The following is an 18,730-nucleotide window of genomic DNA, read 5'->3' on the forward strand; positions in this document are numbered from 1 at the left end:
AGGCAGAGAGAGAGAGAGAGAGAGAGAGAGAGAGAGAGAGAGAGAGAGAGAGAGAGAGAGAGAGAGAGAGAGAGAGAGAGAGAGAGAGAGTTCGAAAGTTCGAAAATTGTTTTTCGCCTTTTCTCTTCCCCTCAAAAACTGCACGGTCGGAAAACTGTTCTAGTCCACACGAACCAAGTTCTGCCAAAGCAATTTCACCTATCTGGTACCCAGGAGCTTCCAGACATGAACGAAGAACGCAAACCCAGCCAGTGTTGCCCACGAGAATTTATCTTTATTTATTTCGTCTACCCAACAGTTCCCTTCCTTTCTATCGAATACATTTCCCTATTTCGAAACCAATGCCCCAACTAAGTCGCGAACCACAACATTACGCGAAATCTCGACGTCGCCGTAGGCGAAGAAGGGACCCTCTGGGAAATAATTCTTATTATATTTGCGCGTTGTGTAAAAGCAAACCCTCTCGCTATGCAAGCGGGCAGTGAGACCAGACACCAGGGGGCCACGTCTGCCAACCTCAGAGGTATTGGTTGCCAACCCTGGGGCCCCCTTGGGACCACGGTCACGAAGGAGACCCACAAACCAGAACCAAGTGGTACTAAGTGGATGTTTGGCGATTAAATTCAGTGCTGAAGTGGTTCCGGGAGACTAAGGAACAACAGCAACACATAAATGTGGGATACATGAGGAAACAGGTTAAGAATGTGGTACTAAGTGGATGTTTGGCGATTAAATTCAGTAATGAAGTGGTTCCGGGAGACTAAGAATCAACAGCAACACATAAATGTGGGATACATGAGGAAACAGGTTAAGAATGTGGTACTAAGTGGATGTTTGGCGATTAAATTCAGTAATGAAGTGGTTCCGGGAGACTAAGAATCAACAGCAACACATAAATGTGGGATACATGAGGAAACAGGTTAAGAATGTGGTACTAAGTGGATGTTTGGCGATTAAATTCAGTAATGAAGTGGTTCCGGGAGACTAAGAAACAACAGCAACACATAAATGTGGGATACATGAGGAAACAGGTTAAGAACTTGCTCCAAAGCCTCCCTGTAATCTCCTAGTCTACTTGTCTGTCTGCCTCAACGCCCACCATCACTTGCCCGTGTTCTGATAATTTTAACTTTGCGCGGGTTTTTAATCTCTATTATCACTGAAAAACTGGCCTACAAATCTATCTAGATTGGTGCAGCTCCTCGTTCATATCTTTTTCCCCCTTCTGAGATAAGCACCTATTTCTCAAACTTACTCCATCATCTAATTTACTTTCTCAAGTCTAATATATCTAAGTCAAATTAATCTGGAGAGTGTGTTCAATCTGCCAGCTGACCAGACCAATAGCCAACCCGCCAGATACACTTCTGTCCACCTGTCTGTCTGTCTGTGTCTCTCCGTGTTTTCCTCAGTCATCCTGCCTGCCTGTCTGTAACGGGTTTCTCTCGTCCCCCTGACAACCTGCTAGCCCTATCCACTGCCCCACCTATATTCTACTTGCCGATCCGCCGACCGGTCTGCCTGCTTTATCAACTCGCCTCCCACCTGCGAATGAGACCTAACACACCACGGACTTAGGCAGAACTCGCTTCGCTGCTCTAGTCATCCCAGACTGGCAACCCCCCCCCTTTTTTTGTGCTTAATTCCATCACACTGCCGCCGTCTCTCGAACAACTCCAACTTAGGCTGTCTGTATGCCTCCCCCTCCACTCCCACCTCGCCTAGCAGTTCCTCCTTGTCCTTGCAAAGTCCAATGCAAGACTCGACCACAGCGACATACACCAGGCATGCCGACTACGTAGGCACTTACCGTGTGTGCGTATGTGTGTGTGTGTGTGCGTGTGTCTGTGTGCGTGTGTCTGTGTGTGTGTGCGTGTGTCTGTGTGTGTGTGTGTGTGTGTGTGTAAGTGTATGTGTAAGTGTGTGTGTGTGTGTGTGTGTGTGTGTGTGTATGTGTGAGTGAGAGAGTGAGAGAGAGAGAGAGAGAGAGAGAGAGAATGAGAGAACATGACCACAAACAAGTACATATCCTAGCTTGCATAGGCTAAATAAGTAAATATGTAAAAAATAACGAGTAAATAAATAACATGTTAATTAAAGGCCACTGTACAGTTTCCAAGGTAATCGTCACAATTCGACACAACGATTGTGAAGAAAATGAATCTGGTCTGCCGATGGGGTCCCCGCAAGCCAAGTGATGGCATCAGGTCATGGGCTCCAGCTCTGTTCTTTGAGTGGAGACCCAACAACTCGTCACTCTTAAAAAAAAGAGGGGGGAGGGACAGGTGTTCTCTGGAAAGTTCGACACCAGCCAGAGTCCCATTCGCAGCTGAATAAAATACTCTGTCTTAACCCAAAACAAAATTCGAAGACGGCATTGGGTTTTCTAGTCTCCCAGCTGAGAGAAAGTATCTGGCAATGACCGATAGAGGTTCCCGTTCAGAAGAGGGTAACCAACTTAAGTGAAGTCTTAGGTGCCTATGTGCAAAATATTGTCCAAACTGTAAAAGGTACCAACCCAACAGGAAGTATCAATAGGTCAAATACTGACCCATAGCTCTTTAGACGAACAACTGATAAGCATGTACTGATTTCGTAGAGAGCACGGTGCGGGCATGCAACGGACGTACTAACACAGGAATCCTTTTCCGTATAGTTGTGTATTGTAAGTGCCAAGCAGAGAAGGGAGTGAAAAATACAGAAAAACAATTACGCATCTTCTTGCTCTCTCTACTATGTCGCAAGACAGAACTTCCTATCCAATGAGACACTTAAATGGAAACAAAACAATCCAAACTTTCCAGTACATTCCGGGTCCAAACTCCTGTCGACTGCCGGGGCACCTTTCAGTCGACATGACGTCATAGCACCGCGCTCGTCCAACGACAAAAGTTCGGCTGAGTTCAGCTTTGAATTAACGAATGGATGGTGCTGCCGTGGCGAGCAATGCCACCACGAACCACATTCTCGTTTTATTTGTGTCAAATGACGGCTCGTCGTTCAACATAGCAACTGATATCAGAGAGTAGCAGGGGCCTCATGTACAGTATACTGCACTGGGGATACGGTCTGTGTCCTCTGGGAGTGACAAGCCAGCAATAGCGTTGTTCCAAGGTTACCAGGGTCAAACGCCCTTGTCAGCGCTGACGTCTGACGTACTGACTACTCGAGATAGTCCCGTGATCAGATGTACAGATGGAGATAGATGTTGTGGTCATGAATCCACAGTGACTGACGCCTCCGTGGACCAGACTGGTGCCACATTGTGCAAATCTTTCTTCTTCTTCTTTCTTTCTTTCTTTTATTAAGCCAAAGCAGCTTAAGGATTTCATTTAGCTTAAGTGGGGAAGAGGTTAATTAAAAATATTTCGTTTCAATTCTCACGATGGATTATCCACATCATTCTAGTGAGAAAAGGAGATTGTGGTTCAAATCAGCTTGTGAAAACTTCAGGCCACATGACACTTTGAAAAAATAAAAATGAATAAATAAAATAAATAAATAAAATCAAATAAAATCAAGCGAGTACTTTCCTACTGGAGAATGTTCTTGCCAAGGTAAAAGTGGCAAAAGGAAAGGTGAAAATGACTCGCCTATTAGTAGTAGTTGTACTAACAGCAGCAGTAGTAGTAGTACAACTTAGGGACACCGGAAATGGCGGGCAAACACGATAAAAAGTAATGGAAACTCGGATGATAACGTAGTCAACGACAGACAATCACTCACACCGAGAGGACAACGAAACTCGAGGTGAAAGAAGAGGTTGAAGAGGTTGTGGAAGTGGATAAGGAAAAGTATGTGGGAGAGCAGATGGAGGTGGAAGAGTAACAGGAGTGTAGGAGGATTATAAGAGTAGGAAGGGAGGAGGAAGAGGGAGAGGAGGAGGAGAAGGAGGAAGAGGAGGAGAAGGAGGAGGGGGAGACGGAGGTGGAGGAGGAGGAGCAGGAGTGTAGGAGGAATATAAGAGCAGGAGGGGTAGGAGGAGGAGTGAGAGGAGGAGGAGGAAGAGGAGGAGCAGGAAGAAGAGGAAGAGGAGGAAGAAGATCAAAAGACGAATAACCGGAAACAGGACAATGACATCACAAACCCCTAAACTAGGACGTCAAGCTATTTTTTTTTAGTTACAATACAAACTCCACCGTTTAATGGGGTTATTTCCCAATACCACAGGCCAAACGGTCCCTTGTGAGCGATCCCATCGTGTAACGAACATGGGGTACACTTGAAATAACGAGATGAAGAAGAGGAAGATTCGAAGAAAACGGGGATGTGGTTGCGTTGGAATCGCGCATAGGCGCGAGTGAGTGGGGGGCAAGTCACCATTATCATTTGGGGGGATTGTGAAGAAAATGGGAAGAAAGGGGGAGTAGAGGGAGAGGTGAAGGGGGGAGGAGGAGGAGTTGAGAGGGGGGAGATGACACGGAACGAAGGAACGGGCAGGAGGGATAGGATTGGGAGAGGAGATGGGGGAGAGGGAGGGAGGAGAGAAGGGCAAGGCGAAGGTTAAGGGGAGGGGGGAGGAGAGAGGGATGGAGGTGGGTAAGGAAGAAAGGAGCGTAGGATCAACTGTCCTTCGTGTCAGAAATGGTACGAAGTTGACCGTGGTTAAAAAAGAAAGTGTTAACTGGAATGAGATTAATATAATATTGAACGTAAACTAACGGGATTATTCTTTAAACCTACAAGTACGTGTATCAGTCTTTCCTCTCCAGCAGTCAAAAATAAATAAATATTAAATCGTCAACTTCAGCTAGAGTAGGAAATCTAATCAGGGATGAGGAGGAGGGGAGCGTACATAAGGATTAAGTTTACTCTATATTCCACAACTAAATGACTCTTAGTTACAAATGAGAAATAACACGACACAGACACAAAATCATCTGTCATTGGTGAGATCAAGCTGGTTCATATTTCCTCCTAAGGTTAACATTTAGAGCCCTTAACTCGATGTGTACCACTGAAACACTTCAGGAAAGGGTCCTACTATGGTTAACCCATTAAACTGCAATGACAAGATTCTTGTCGTCATTTGGTCCAATAAAACAAAAAATCACAATAAAACACCAAAATGTAAACACCAGAAAAATGTGACGTCAGCAGTCCTCGCTTCGCTCGCAGCGAGGAATGAGGTCATATTTTTCTGCTGCTGTTTAATCATCAAACCTTTTTGTGTTTTATTATGATTTTTCGTTTTATTTGACCAAATGACAAGACATCTTGTCATCGGAGTTGAATGGGTTAACTCGATGTGTACCACTGAAACACTTCAGGAAAGGGTCCTACTATGGTTAACGAAAGACGATTTTATTCAGTTACGGGAAGGGGACTGAGAAGAAGGGAGTAATGTGCTTTCAGTCAACCTATATTTGTAGTTCTGCAATATGTCCCCTTTAGTGTTTTTTTTTTTTTGTCAGATGCAGTTCTTAAAATATAATCTAATACATATACCTGATTACTTCTGGCCTTTTTTTTTCAAATACGCCTGAATACGAGTTAACACAAGAAAATTCGAATACTTACAACCTGGCAAACGTAAAAAAAAAGAAGAGAAACTACTTAAATTTTACATAATTACAAACAATCCTTTCTAATGTAAACCTCTAAAACTCTGACACCTCCAATTTCCGGAACAAAAATATCTGAAACCAGAGTACCAGATACCTACAAACTCCCAAAAGAGATAATTATCTATATTTCTTTCGCCTCCCGTGATTTTCCTCTACACATCTCACGCAAAGATATCTTTGCTATCTCAATTCAACAAGGTATTAAATCAGTCGCTGTCTACCTATTTTAAAAGTTGATGGAATTTGTTTTTCTTTGCGACAACAATTGTGTCTGCCGATCAATGAAGTCTCCCAGAGACGTATGACCTCGTCATCGTTTTCCAACGGTGAAGTTTTGTACACAAATGACGTCACAGATTTCTCTTGACTACGACTAGTCCTTGCCTTCAAGTGCACGATGAGTTTTTTATTGCACGCTCCTTGTTTTTTTATTTTTTCATTTTCTCTTCGAAAACAATGGTTACCCGCAATGCGAGGAGCTTTCGCAAATATTTCTCGATTTTGGATGCCGCCTAAAAAAAAAAAAAAAAAAAAAAAAAAAAAAAAATTATATATATATATCAAAGATGGCGGTGAATGATATTCTAACACCTTTAAGGGGTTAACAAGTCCAATAGATTTTATCGCTGATTGCAGATAAGACAACGAAATTGGCGCCACTACAGTCAACTCTTATCGCCTTACAACTCAGAATATCGTACCTTCCTTGGCTAGACACATTCCTTCTGAAAATCGCTATTCATGCTACCCAGAAGATCTATCGTATATTAAATTCACCTGAGCATGAACACCTGCTATACGTGTGCCTTGTTCGCTAAGGCACATTAAAACCTGCATCAATTTATACATAGCCACAGTCATACCAAATGCCATATAATCACACACATACACATACAAATAATCACAAGTATACACATTCAAGCAAGGCTATGCTTACATGCATATATACAATGTAGAGTATGATTTCAAAAGTAAGGATGGGTCTACTGGACTGTAACTCTATTCCTGTACACTATCATTGGGTAAATACATCAAACACGGAGGGAGGGAAGGTAATAGGCACTGCTCCAAATGAAGGGACTGATTATGAGAATTCGCTGGATGAAAGAAAACGGGAAGAGAGAGAATGAGGACGGGGGACGCCGGGTGAGACAAGGCAGGAATGGGTGAACTGACAGGAAGAGAGATATGTAAGGAAAGAGGAGGGTGGGTGAGGTGAAGATGGGGGATAAAGAAGAGAAAATGGAATGAGGGAAGAGTACATACATGTTCCTATGAATGGGGCATGTTTATCTTAACATTAACAAGACTTTAAGGAGAGTGAATATATAAATGAATGAATAAATAAATTAATCAATCATTAGATTTGTTAATAGATAAACAAATGCACAAATAAAATTATAACATAAACGAATGAATATATGAATAAATATAAGACATTTAGGTGAACACACAAGAATGACCTAAATATTTGCAGGAACTCTACTCCCAAAATATCTCGTAGTTCAACGATGTCATGTGTGTGTGTGTGTGTGTGTGTGTGTGTGTGTGTGTGTGTGTGTGTGTGTGTGTGTGTGTGTGTGTGTGTGTGTGTACAACGAAAACAAACTTATCAAAAAATCGCGATTGATAGATGTTACAGCAAATCGATTAAAAAGCAATAGTTCTCAAAATTCCATGCATCAACACACAAACGCACGCACGCACGCACACACACAAACACACACACACACACACACACACACAAGGAGAGAAGTGGAGTCACAGAAGTGGCGAAGTAGTAGAACGGAAGGATATTAGAAACCAAAACTGACCAGTATTATTTCTTAAGAGCAAATTTGTCTCAATCATGTCGACTTTCTTTCATTCGTATTAAACAAAATTTTAGAGACCTTTTAGTCCGACACCAACTACTGCTTGTCTGGTGGTCGGTAAGAACGCGAACGATTTTTCTCTTGAAGATGAAATCATTTACTTTCACTTTCAACGGAACGCCAAGGATCTGACGGGACAATGTTTAGATAATAATTTCATAACCGTGGTTACATGCCTAGTCACGGCTTTGGACCTCTGACTCTGACGAAAACACTTGTGATGGTTTGCAGAACCCCAATGTACTCTGAAGACCACAAACACCCCCTCCCCCGCCCCCCCCAGCCCGGTGGGGGAGGGAGGGGGGAGGGGAACAACTTACGAGTTACCAATCATTAATTGCTTCTAATTAATCAAGCAATTAACCCCTTCGACGAGGTATCTTTGCCAAATTAATTTTGGGTACAGGGCAGGCGAGAAAGGAATGCAGCGAGCAAGAGAGGGGATAGATAGATTGAGAGAGAGAGAGAGAGAGAGAGAGAGAGAGAGAGAGAGAGATAGAGAGAGAGAGGAGAGAGGGAGGGGGATGGAAGGAGTGGAGAAGGGGGGAGAGGAAAGGAGGGGAGGGACAAAGTACAGGAGAGGGAGAGGGAGGGAGAGGAGAGAGAGAGAAAAAGGGAGAGAGGGAGAAGGGAGAGGAGGGAGGGAGAGGAGGGAGAGGGGGAGAGGAGAAAGGGAAAGGGGGAGAGGAGAAAGGGAGAGAAGGAGAGAGGGATGGATAGGGAGGAAGATAGAGGGAGAGAAGGAGGAGGAGAGAGGGAGGGACGGGGTGTAGAAGGGAGGGAAGAGGAAAGGAGGGGGAAGAGGGGAGGACGGGAGGTGAGGGGAATAGAAAGTACAGGAGAGGGATGGGGAGGGAGGGAGTGAGGGAGAGTACACTAACGAGGCTCCAAACTCTAAACGAGCAGTCAGAGTAATTGAACTAGAGAAGGTAAGTGGGCCAGGCGAGTCCTTCGATGTACGAGCTCTCCCAAAGCGTACATTAAAACGACGAGAGCCACTACAGGCCTTATGGCCTACACCATGGAGTCGCGGACCGGGTTAAAGAATCTGCTTCAAGACTCTTGGGAGATGTTTCGTTTACTAATTCGACTTTCCGTACTCTTGGTCCACTTAGACTCACACACACACACACACACACACACACACACACACACACACACACACACACACACACACGACTCGATGGCGCAGTTGGTAGAGTTCCCGGCCGCGCAGCGATACTGAAATTATTCCAGCCCTGGGCAGGATTCGGACCCGGACCACCATAGTGACGGCCCGGAACTTTACTACTGCGCCACGAGTGTGTGTGTGTGTGTGTGCGTGTGTGCGTATGTGTGTGTAAGGTCACAGTATTCCCCACAGAACGGGCCATATGAGCTATGAAGCTCTCATCCGGGAACGAAACAGCTGCCGATCACGAGGTAAGCACGTGATCGAGGACCACGACGAATCACAAGCTTGTGAACAAGCAAATAAAAACGAATAAAAAAAATACCTCCAACGGGACGCCGAAGAAAAAAAAAAAAAAAAAAAAAAAAAAAAAACTACATTCTTCATTAAAAGTCTTAAATTGCTGTTCCCGCAAGATTTACATTCCAATCTCTGTAAACATAATTAGGAAAGTTATTCTTCCGGTTTGGATTTCATAAATAACTCGTGCACTATACATTTCGCACGCGCCTGCCCTGCCCTCCTCTCGAGTTGAAATTGCGTTGGGGTCGTTTCTCTCCTTGTAATTAGCGAAAGAAAATGGGGAACGACAAACGACACGAAACAAACTTCAGTCTTCTGAGGCAGACGTGACGTCACAACAGCATGTGAGTGTGTGCGTACGTGCATGCGATTCACCTTGGTCTTTGGATCACGTGTTGGATTCGTGATCGACAGTTGTTTCCCGCCCGGAAGAAAGCTGATAGCTCGTATGACCGATCTATGGGTAATGCTGTGACCTTACACGCACACACACACCCAACTCCCCGCCCACACGAGAGTTGGAGTAACGACTCGAATCGCAGCGGTACTGAAATAATTTCAGCCCTGGGTAGGATTGGAACCCGGACCGCCGTGGTGACAGTCGGGGACTCTATCAACCGCGCCACTGAGAGTGAGTGTGTGTGTGTGTGTGTGTGTGTGTGTGTGTGTGTGTGTGTGATTCACCATTGTATTGGTCAACCTAATCAGTTCGTTTGAACTTGGCGGGGATTTTATTCACTAATGTTACTAAACAAATAATTTCTAAGCTCTCCAGCTCCGTTGAAATGCATTTCCGTTCCTAAGTTCCTTATTCTTTTCTTCTTCAATGCATAACGTCGTGACTTAGATTAACGAGTGAAGGATTTTTGCTCCCTGGGTGGTCAATTGTCGCCCATGGCAGCAACACACAATGGAATGTCTGGCACCCATCAGAACAACATTTGTAAAGAGAGACAACGTATTCTGTGATCCTGGGTAGTTAGAGAGAGAGAGAGAGTGAGAGAGAGAGTGAGAGAGAGAGAGAGAGAGGAAAGGAGAGGAAGGGAGAGAGAGAGGGAGAGGAAGGGATAGGAAGGGAGAGAGAGAGGGAGAGAGGGAAAGAGAAAAAGAGAAAAAGAAAAAGAAAGAAAAAGAACGAGAAAAAGAGAAAAAGAAAGGAAAGAGAGAGAGAGAGAGAGACTGAGAGAAAGGGGGAAATGGGTAAAAGGGAAAGAATGGAAGAGACTGAAAGAGAGAAAGAGAGGAAAAGGAAGAAAGACAGACAGAAATATAGAGGATGGGGGGGGGAGAGGGAGAGGGAGAGAAAGGTAAGGCGACGGAGCGGAAGTGACGGGTGGGGGGTGGGGGGGTACACTCATACGTCTCGCTCAGTCAATCCCAGACGATGAAAACATGGCGTCCCTTTCACGCCATCAAATCGACGAAAAACTCGCGAAGCCCGACCAATCCATCGTCACCTCCTCAATTACTACCACCTTTGACAAGTGGATGCATGTGGATCGCAGAAACGTGTATACACATGTATATATCCACGTGCCTGCACGCACGTACGCTCACAGCTTTCCTCAGACGTCTGCCAATTTGTGGAATAGATTAAAATAAAATAAATAAAATCAAGAGGTCAAAAACCATACACGGATTTCCAGTTACGTTTGATCGATTAAGGCAAAGAGACGTTAACTTACGAGAGTAGTTTTTTCCATTTATATTACAATCACGTATATGCACACAACCCTCCCCAATGACGGTCATTACATATTATATATGACGTCAGACGACTTTATTCATTTTAAGAACAGTCTCGGCAGGAAACGCACCAATTATTTGTACATATTCGACAATTCTGCCATCGATTCGAAAGAGAGACTGCCATTTTCACAGAAAGAAAGCCCATTTTGATTATACTATGCATTTATTTATGTTCTTTATTTGTTATTTACATTATTATAGTTTTTATTTATTATTTTATTATTATTATGATTTCTTTTCGCATCCGACCTAGATATGGACCAAAAGGTCTCCTGTCGGCATTCTCCGCCTTTGTAATCCTTTATACCCATGAAGGACAAAGACCTTGGTGACCGCGCTCTTCGCGAAGAACCGGAGAGTCTGCCTCTGAGGAGCTTCTGCAGTTCTTCGTCAGGAGGGAAAGGACGCCCAGACACTGCGACTCCTGAGGGTTGGCGCGAGGAGGGTGAAGAGGAGGAAGAGGAGGAAGAGGAGGAGAAGGAAAAGAAGAAGAAAGAAGACGAAGAAGAGGACAAAGAAGAAGAAGAATAAAAGACGAAAAGAAAAGACGAAGAAGAGGACGAAGAAGAAGAAGAAAAGACGAAGAAGAAGAAGAAGACAAAGAGGAAGAAATGACGAAGACGCAGAAGAAAAGAAGGAAAGAAGAAGAAGACGAAGAAGAAGAAGACGAAGAAAGAGACGAAGACGACGACGAAGAAAAAAAGAAGGAAGAAGAAGTTGGTGGTGGTTTCGAACCTAGGCACTTTGAGGACGCCCAGCGAGGCCTCTAACCCTTTGGGACTATTTCCCTTGCAGACACAAACAACATGACAATCGATCAACGTCAACCTTTCATTCCCTAAACCGAACCACTTCTCGTCCGCCACAATCCCAATCCCCAACCAACAAATACATAAATAAGGGCACTGAAGCTGTTGAAGAGCTGCATTGCCCTATCTTCAACCAGCGGGGAAGGCAGAATGCATCAGTTATTTTCGTTTTCATGATGAATGAATCCCACACCAATGCTCCATCACCACGTCTATTACTGGAGCGACGAAACCGACTGCATCACTGCATCTGGCTGGCGACGTGACAAGCAGGGGTACCAACTGCCACAATGCAAAACCAAGAAGTGACAAGCAGGGGTGCCAACCGTGATGGCTATGGGTAGACTCCATGGGGCTTAGACGTTGGTGAGGGAACGAGAAGATTTATAATCTTTGTTCCGTAGTCAAAAGCACTGACCCACCCCTGTAAGTTCTCACTAAACCTAGCATTCGATATATTTATCTATACAGGAAAACACAATTCTAATGTTAAAGCAAACTATGTACAGAAAATATATAAAACAATCAGCAACGAAAGCGACATTTCCATACTAAGTTATTCAGATTGCTTCGAGACTTTCGCCCGAGACTGTGCCATACCGGTAATGCTAACAGATTGGCTTAACAAAAATCAACAAGGTTACATAATAAATTACCTCAGCAGGATTCAAACCGCTGAATGACCATTGTATCGTGCTTGGCTGGATCGATTAGTTTTGCCTGGGTGACTTCTAAAAAAGTGTGTAGAATTCTTTCAGGTAGGTCCCCTCACCGCCTTTGAATCCTCCGGGTCCCTCCACTGTACTTATTTTTTCTTTTCTTTTTTAATCTTTTGACGTTGTTGCTCTTTTTACTATATTCCACATGCCAGAATGTTTTGACACAATGTCAAACAAGGTTAGGTCAGGCTCCGAATTTGAAAAAGAAGCCCACTGGTGCCCCTTACAGAGTACTTTGTAGCGTGGAATTTAATTAACCGTACCCTTGGTCCAACTCGTTGGCGGCAGGGTTCGAACTACCATCACCTCGACCTCCGCCGCAAGTAGTGACGCTCTAACTCGCTCGGCCATTACGTATTTCGTTGTTGTCATACCATCACTCTCTCAATCTACCAATCAGAATAAAGCATCCGTGGTAAGGTGCATAGGTTGCATCGTCTACCAGGGGGTAGAGTGGTTATGTAATGGACCATAAGGCTAATCTTAAACTGTCAACGGCGTCCTGGTTTGCACTTGTCGCCGGTTGGCATGCTGCTTGGCTAGTCTCGACTTATGGCATATGTATGTAACCAGAACAGATAAAGGTCAGCCTTCATGCATAAGCACACGTATGCACACACACACACACACACACACATATATATATATATAATATATCTGTGTGTGTGTGTGTGTGTGTGTGTGTGTGTGTGTATGTGCTCGTATAAGGAAGTGTCATCCAATAGCGAATGGGTGAAGTAATAAATACTTATTTGAATAAGTCTACGGGACACGCATACCACATAAAAAAACGAAAGAAAATCGGCCCTTCCTCTGGCAGCTTCTTAGAAAACGTTAAATTGAAAATTATCCAGTGTCCTTTCTGTCATCGCCAACATCATAGCCTCGCAGTACCAATAAATTTACATATACACATTTTTTCAGAACATAAGGGAACAGAAAATGACGGAATCCAAAACGGTTTCACATGTGTAGTATACGGACTGGATGTTCTATAATGTCGATATTTTAGTGACTTTGGTGAAAACCTTATGGACGATTACTCATCATTCTTTTACGATTATAAAGCTCTACTAATATTATATATATATATATATATATATATATATATATTATATATATATCTAATCAGGAAAATCGAGAAAACAAAGAAAAAACTGAATAACTACAACAATGCTGTCGTTTTTAACACCACCTGTATTACTGAGAACCTGTTCCCCTCTTTTACTAATATATATATATTATATATATATATATATATATATAATTATATATATATATATATATGGAAATAAGCACCGCAAGGACTCGAACCTTTGCTTTAGCTACTGTTTATTATGAAGCAAAGACGATGACTTTGAGCCCGCCAGACCGTACAAAAGGAACGACCTATATACTACGACCTGGTAGGTCCAAAGGCACTAGGCTAGCTCAGTCTATTCTAATTTCACCAATATATATATATATATATATATATATATATATATATATATATATATATATATATATATACTGATCACTTTTCATTTCTACTAGCCCACCGTTCTGACGTCATTATCGTTTACTACTCTGAATCCAACTCTTCATTGCGATACTGTGTCCAAGTGCTACTCACTCTTTGTACTTTGGGTAACATTGCCCCCCTCCCCCACCTCTACAGGCTTTACCTACTTGCGATCACGAGATCATTACTTATAGTGCAGGTTGTAGTCATTAGTATGTTTCTTATTTTCTAATTATATTCTTTATTTCTATTGTGCGTGCGTGCATGTTCGTGTGTGTGTGTGTGTGTGTGTGTGTGTGTGTGTGTGTGTGAGAGAGAGAGAGAGAGAGAGAGAGAGAGATCACGAGAAAGGTCATGATAGAGAGGAAGACAGGAGGAAAAGAGGAGGGGAGAGAGGGAGAGGGAGGGACGGAGAGAGAGAGAGAGAGAGAGAGAGAGAGAGAGAGAGAGAGAGAGAGAGAGAGAGAGAGAGAGAGAGAGAGAGAGAGAGAGAGAGAGAGAGAGAGAGAGAGAGAGAGAGAGAGAGAGAGAGAGAGAGAGAGAGAGAGAGAGAGAGAGAGAGAGAGAGAGAGAGAGAGAGAGGAGGGGAGGCAAATCGAGTAGTGGACACTGTCATCAGTGTTCTTCAGACAACTCTGGTTGTCCATGCACCACACGTGTCCCGTTTTTTACAGAATACCAAAGAAGATTAAATCAGGCCAAGCCAAGTTAGATTAGGTCAGGTTAGTGCTGTAATTCGAGTCAGGGAAGGTGAAGTTGGGGGGGGAAGGGACCTTTAGGGAAACACTTCTCTCCATGCTTTACGATCTCGAGTCTTTTTATCATTCAAATCTGAAGATGTGTTAATGACCACGGCTGAGTCGTTCGTTCACCACTCCTGCCCTTCATCGTCCTACATCTGGCAACCAAGTCCTCCCTCTCACTCGTTCCCGACTTTAGACTCTCTTTAATTATTTTAAAGTTTATCACCAAAGGTTGCATGAGGGCACTGATGGGAGGAGGAGGAGGAGGAGGAGGAGGAGGAGGAGGAGGAGGAGGTGATGGGAAAGAAGAACCGATGAGACGACAGGAGAATCGGGTAGGGGGAAATGTGAAGAGGAGAATGGAGTTGGTAGGAAGAAGTGAAGGGGAAGGAGTTTGCAGAGAGGAGTGATGATGAGGAGTGAGGAGAACGACTCCTGGAGGAGTGAAGTTTTTATTATCAAGTGTGGAGCCACGCAGTCACCGAGGACAAACTATGACAAAGATAAAGAGATCAAGAGCAAGAGGAACAAAGATAAAGAGATCAAGAGCAAGAGGAACGACGACGACAGCAACGCCGTTCCGACGACAACGATAAGCCAGCGACGGGTACAGCGGGAACGATATAAACAAGTAACATGACATTTTCTATGAACGTGTTTCCTCATCAATCGAAACGCAACTCTCACGAAGACGCAGACACACGAGGCACAAGAGTGTGGCCAGATGTAACCATTCGGTACAATAACCACCGACCAGAAAGGGTGGAGATCTCAGTGAATTATGCTCGCGAACTTTCAGCCACTGTGTGACGACAACGAGGAATTCCGACGCTTGAAAGAAAATACGTTACAAGCCTTCCAAGCTGATGAAGAATTGATGATGAATATGGAGACATTTCCAAGACTGGTGGGTTCACAGTTCTCTACAAACATGGCTTGATGGTGTGGCGGTTAGTGTTGTGACCTTCCCATGATCGAGTCACAAGTTCGCGTCCACTACAAGCGTGATAATATTTCACTGATAATGCAAGCCGTCCTTGTCTCTTTTCAATAAGATGGCGTGAGTGTGTGTGCTTATGTACGCGTATATGTATGTATGTATGTATGTATATTTGCAGAAACCACTTGGAAAATAAGAGAATTAAAATACCGAACGTTTTCGTCTCTTCAAGACATCATCAGGGTAGCCTGATGATGTCTTGAATAGACGAAAACGTTCGGTATTCTAATTTTCATTTTCCAAGTGGTTTCTGCAAGTATAGTTATCACGTGTGCTTAGTGATTTGTTTTGCGTATGTATACATGTATGTGTGTATGCTGCATGTGTGTATATGTATGGATATGTATCTATATACACATGTGTATACGTGCATCCTTGAATTTAGCATTTTATTCACGCCATGAGACGCTTTACGGCGTCACCAACACTTCCTACATTCAGGTCATTCCAAAGTCGAAAGAGGCTCCATGCTTAAGCATCGCCAGACCCTTTGCTAAGCATAGCCAGATGCAATATAGAATGTCAAGGATAGCATAGGATGCTGCTATCTCTATGTCCTTCGTAGCCCTTCGTGGAATTCGGGGGTATGCGTCAACCACTCCAAGACCACACTGTCCTTGTACAAACGTAGATAAAGAATTGTCCATCGGGTTGTCAATAGCCCCGTTAATCCTTTCAACATGTAATCCAACATGGATATGTGTACGTGTGTGTTCGAATGTGTGTATGCGTGTGTACGCGCGTGCATGTGTGTGCGCGTGTGTATTTGTGTGTGTGTGTGTGCATGTGTGTGTGTATGTGTGTGTGTGTTTGCGCGCACGCACGGTCACAACATTACTCACAAATCGGACTATATGAACGATGAGCTCTCATCTAGGAATGCCCCAACTGTCGATCCCGACTCCACCACGTGATCCAATACAATGACGATCACACACACACACACACACACACACACACACACACACACACACACACACACACACACACACACACACACACACAATGAAGCGAATACTGCATATCTGGAAGCTGGACAATCTCCTCCTGAAAGAACGAGACTGTCCATGGAACACTAACAGATGAAGAATTTCCGCCAAAGGACGCTTATACCTGCGGCCGAAGCCGTCGCCTATAAGCTCAAATCTCGGGTAGCCGGGCCACATGGCAGTCACCGGTAGCGAGACGCAAGAAGTCTAGCGCTGCGAAAAAATCGCACATGACCTGAGGAACATTTAAATTCAAATATGATTTATGGGGTCGAGGGACAGGAGGCATAAATCGCGAATGTATATCAACAAACCGCACGACACGATCGGTGACCCAAAACAAAACACTCGTGTAGATGGCACAACATTATTCACACGGAATCTAAACGTCACATAAAATTCAAACGAGCATCGGTACACCACACGCACGCTTAAACAATAGGATAACAAGAAGCAATAAACGAATTGAAAAGCGCATTCGCGGCCCAATAAGAAAAAAAAAGAGACAAATGGACGGTGAATCTATTGACATTATCCTGGGAAGGACGGCGATAAAACAGTGTTTCCGGGGTTGTAAAAGCGGTAAGAAGGAATTACTTCTTGGAAAGTGTGCCGGAGAGGAGAGGAGAGGAGAGAGGAGAAGAGAGGAGAGAGAAGGGAAGGGCCAAGTTGATATAAGAGGAGGAACAAAGATTAGGACACTGAGAGAACCCATCAAATGGTCACCACAGGTCTAACGAAGTCAAGTCAGGTGAACATAACTTATATGTTAATCCCGTTTTCTAATTCCGGCGTGACAACTAACCCTGGCGGGGTAAAGACGGTCTAACCTCATCAAAATATCATCCTTTGTCTTTTTCCAATCCAACTCGATTTTCCTCCAAGTCTGGACATTCATTAAAGACTGATACCGGACTAGTTCAATCACCCAAGGAATATAATTTCACTGCATAAGTGCTCATACCTCGCAGTTCATTAAAACAAATTGGACACTTGGGGATTAAAGCGAAGTGACCTAAAAGTGAACTTGCCAAGCACTCGACAGAGTGTCATTAACATATCTATTGGAATGGGGGCTAAGATTTTATACATGGATGATTATAATAAAGAGATGATCGTTTCTGAAGGTTTGGACCACTAGGAACGACTGCAAACCCCTTTAGCCGCAAGGCACCTATTTTAGAAGCCCATCCGGAGTTAGTACACACATAGCCCACACTTCACGATGCTAATGCAGCTCATGAAGACGATTCCTGGACGGGGATTGAAACGCCGTGATATAGAAATTATATCACGGTGTAAACACACACACACACACATACACACACACACACATATATATATATATATATATATATATATATATATATGTGTGTGTGTGTGTGTGTGTGTGTGTGTGTGTGTGTGTGTGTGTGTGTGTGTGCGCGTTTACTTAGTTGTATTATACGGGAAGGGTAGCTATGCTCCTAGTGACCCGTCTTTTTTATCTCGCAACATCTACTTGTAGTTTGTTCTTAAATTCTTGCATGGTGTTTGCACACACTATCGTTTCGTCCAATTTATTCCAAACATCCACCATTCTGCGTGTGTGTGTTTGATTATTTACCTAGCTGTATCTACCTAGTCGTATTATACGGGAAGGGGAGCTATACTCGTAGTGACCCGTCTTTGTATCTCGCAACACACTACTGTTTCGTCCAATTTGTTCCAAACATCCACCACTCTGTGTGTGTGTGTGTGTCCGCGCGTACATGCCATTTTTCCCGCTCTCCCGCGTAGTGACGTCGGTGGCAGCGGTGGGGGCCCATGGGCGAAATGTCTGCATTACGACACTCCCTTTCCCGCCTTACGAGCAACCACGATGATACGGCCCCTTTATCTTTACGACTTTTCTGATCATAAATGCTACATTACGAATGCGATGCCCATTCGTCCCGGTGCAGTTTAAGCAAAGTGCATCAACTCCAGGTCCATTAATACCATTAAATACCTGTGTGTGTGTGTGTGTGTGTGTGTGTGTGTCAAAGAAACTTGTGGCAACAAACTACATTCATCACAGGTCAAAAACACAAAGTCATGCAACAGCACATCGTCAAGGACAAGTAAACATAAAAACATGACCCATCGTTGTCATGGAACAAACATTCACGAAAAACACTGTGCTACCTTGTGGGATCAATTGGATCCCTGGATCACACCCTGGGCAGTCGCGAAGTAAATAATCCTCGGCTTAGACGACGCTAAATAATTAATCCATGAGGGATGCCAAGACAGGCTGGGAAGTACCGTCCAGGTTCTGGAA

The 18,730-nt window shown here is 43.8% G+C and overlaps 1 protein-coding gene across 1 annotated transcript in view; it reads right to left on the reverse strand.

The window, feature by feature from the left end:
• Positions 1-18,730, reverse strand: part of LOC143022081 (ecdysone receptor-like) — a 115,972-nt gene that overhangs the window by 75,231 nt on the left and 22,011 nt on the right. The window lies entirely within an intron of this gene.

This window comes from Oratosquilla oratoria, chromosome 43 (assembly GCF_046742065.1).
Source record: "Oratosquilla oratoria isolate Oo_2021 chromosome 43, ASM4674206v1, whole genome shotgun sequence".
In the NCBI taxonomy this organism is placed as follows: domain Eukaryota; kingdom Metazoa; phylum Arthropoda; class Malacostraca; order Stomatopoda; family Squillidae; genus Oratosquilla; species Oratosquilla oratoria.